The sequence below is a fragment of the Manis pentadactyla genome, chromosome 9, assembly GCF_030020395.1.
Source record: "Manis pentadactyla isolate mManPen7 chromosome 9, mManPen7.hap1, whole genome shotgun sequence".
In the NCBI taxonomy this organism is placed as follows: Eukaryota; Metazoa; Chordata; class Mammalia; order Pholidota; family Manidae; genus Manis; species Manis pentadactyla.
Window position 1 is genome coordinate 44181315 of NC_080027.1, and position 3508 is coordinate 44184822.

Consider the following 3508-nt stretch of genomic DNA (forward strand, 5'->3'; position numbering starts at 1 on the left):
AAACTAATGTAATATTGTGTGTCAACTACCCTTCAGTAAAAAATACTTATCTACAAAAAAAATAATAAATGTTGTGCTTTTTAATAGTTTTGCCACCTTAATTTGAAAATTTAGATGAAAGATAACTTTGAGACCAGGAATCTCATTCATCAGGCTAAATTCACACATTTGCCAAGAAAGAAAGAATCTCACAGAACTTGTTGGATGGGCCATCAACATAGATTCTGAAGTGGAAAAAAATGCTGAAATGGAACTGAAGGACATGGGAACTATATTCTATATTAAAGGAGTTATCAGTTTCAATGTGTAAGAGAAAAATAACCTTCAAGTCCAAGGGAATATAATAGGCGAAAGCAAATGAATAAAATGGAACATGTGCTAACATTTCCTATCAGAATGAATGGCCATGAGGAAAAGGAAACTGAGTTATGTATACTGTACAAGGGTAGCATGAACAGGAAAAGGTAGTTAAAGGAAACATAAAGTAGAATAGATATGCATTAGGGGTGTGGATGTGGAAAATCACCACACTTTCATTAAAGGTAAAATTCCAAATAAATTTATTCTACTCCATTATGTAAACATATTGATGTATCACTTTGTCCAGGAAAACCTTATTATTTACAATTCTGTGTGATTGGCAAAAGTGAAAATTTCGAGATGGTTTATCCCATCCTACTGAGCAAAGAATAATTAGACCCTATGTTGTAAATAGCCATTATATTAACAGGAAATATATCAAAACTGTTATATTTATCAAGATGCCATATCCAAAATTGAATCCCACTGAACAAACATAATTACCTATTCAAAACTGTATGTATTTGAAGTAATTTTATTTCTCATGTTCAAAATTCTGATATATTTTACTAAATAGTAATTAAGACCAATTTTTCCTGCGCATATTACCAAATGAAGATATTACTTATGTAATGAAAAATTTTTCCTAAAGATATCAAATGCGTAGCAACTGTTACTGTTTGGGCATTATATTATTAAGGAAATTTTTTTCCATATCAAAATTTGCAGATCTAAATTTTCGTAAGCAGTTTTTATTATCATTTATTTTCTCTCCCTAAAATACCTAATTTTGTACAAGTTTCAGAGGGAACAACTCTCTAGCATCCACTTCTAGAATGAAGGTAAGGTCTAAATACAGAGTCACATCACTTTCTATGCACATGACACTTGTAATATGCATCATACAGTAAATCACTGTCTCTTTGATATTAAGGATCTGACTTTATAAGTTCTTACTACCCAATGCTTACTATAGCACTGGAATAGTGGATATTTTTTCATTTCTTTCAATTTAATTGCTTGGCTAAATACTTCTAGGGTAAGGACTCCAGAAAGAGATATATAGGTAATATATTAATTAAATACCTATATCCTGGTAACAAAGAAAACCAAACTGATATTCAATGGAATAGTTTTTAACAGACAATACACAGCCATCTGCCTTCACATCATTAGAAATATATCTTCTTTCAATAGTGAGTGTGCACATGCAGTTGGTGTCGAGTGGGTGTGTAGATAGTATTCAAGTGTGTGTGTGTATGTGTGACAGAGAGACAGAGACACAGAAGACACGGAGGGGAACACAGGGAAGTTTTGGGGGGAAAAGGACAGAAGAGACTGGAATCCTAAATAAATCATTTAGGAGTCCGTATCTGCATTCCTGGAAACACTTAATTGCCCCAGCAGTAAATTGCTATATCTGACAAAGTGCCATTTGAAACCACATTCAACCTCTGATTGTATGAATCTAGTTGGGAACAGAAAACAGAAGACAGACACTCAACACAAACTGCCATCTTGAATCAGAAGCTCTAAAGCAGGCAGCTCTGAGCAAACATGTTCAAGCTCAACGGCACAGTCTTCATGCCCTCGTTGCTGACACTGATTGGTACCCCTTGCTTGGAGTCTGTGCCGTTCTGGATTGGGATTCCCTTCTGTGCCGTGTACGTCATTGCTCTGTTTGGCAATTCTCTGCTCCTGCTAACCATCAAATCTGAGCGCAGCCTCCATGAGCCCATGTACCTCTTCCTGGCAATGCTTGGAGTAACAGACATTGCTCTCAGCACCTGTATCCTACCAAAAATGTTAGGAATATTCTGGTTCCATTTACCAGACATACACTTTGATGTCTGTCTCTAGCAGATGTGGCTCATCCACACATTCCAGTCAACTGAGTCTGGTATCCTGCTGGCCATGGCCCTGGACCGCTATGTGGCCATCTGTGATCCTCTGAGACATGCAACCGTGTTTACCCACCAGCTTCTCACTCAGATCGGGGTTGGAGTGACACTCAGAGCAGCCCTTCTGGTAGCTCCATGTCTCATCCTCATCAAATGCCGGCTGAGATATTGCTGGACCACTGTGGTCTCCCACTCATACTGTGAGCACATGGCCATCGTGACGCTGGCGGCAGAAGATATTCGAATCAACAAGACCTATGGTCTGTTCGTGGCTTTCAGTATCCTCGGACTTGACATCACCTTCATCACACTCTCCTACATCCGGATATTTGTAGTCTTCCACCTGCCCCAAAAGGAAGCGCGACTCAAAGCTTTTAACACCTGCATTGCCCATATTTGTGTGTTCCTTGAGTTTTATCTCCTGGCTACCTTCTCCTTCTTTACACACAGGTTTGGATTCCACATTCCACCCTACATTCACATTCTTCTGTCCAACCTTTACGTGCTTGTCCCCGCTTTGCTCAATCCTGTTGTGTACGGTGTGAAGACCAAACAGATTTGAGATCGGGTGGCCAAGATTTTCCACTCTAAATGTGTATCTTGATTTCTTATTATTGTATTTTATATCAGACAAGAAAATATCACCCATAAACACTTGTTGTTGATGAGTCTGTGCTTTCTGAAGTCATTTTCTGCTGAAGTTTAGAGCTGTAAATTTCCATTCAAGACAGTTAAGATCTAATTCCTATTTAACAATTTCAGTTTTTAAGGATACAAAATTAATTCATCAGTAGATGACATGTTAGTTAAAAACCATTAAGCCTTGTTTGTGGTTCAGTCAGTGAAGATTTTTCTTTTGTTTACGAATGGGAAGCTTTTTAAAAACACATTTGAGTTGTTAGCCTCTGATTAATAGTACTCAGTGCATGGATTTCTTTCAAAAGAATAAATTAATTCTAATGTGAATAATTCCAATGATAATGAACTACTTTTTGTCTTCAACTTTCCTTCTGTCATCATATAAGACATCCGATGTCTTATAGTCATCTGTGCACTAATAAGATTCAGGTGTTTAATTTTGGATTGGAATGAAATTTATGCAGTTTATTTCTAGAACAGTTGGAGTTAAAGAAATTGGAATATATAGTATTGAGAGTTACCATAGATCCCACACCCTGTTTTCCTTATCATCTTGCATTATGGTATATTTGTTACAAGTGAACTGATATTACATTATAATTAATAAGGTACATTGTAATTAAATGAAGTCCATATTTTACTCAAATTTCTCAATTTTTACTTAATTT

The 3508-nt window shown here is 36.5% G+C and overlaps 1 pseudogene; it reads left to right on the forward strand.

Moving 5' to 3' along the window:
* The first annotated feature begins 1857 nt into the window (after positions 1-1857).
* Positions 1858-2763, forward strand: LOC118912180 (olfactory receptor 52A5-like; annotated as a pseudogene).
* The last annotated feature ends 745 nt before the right edge of the window (positions 2764-3508 follow it).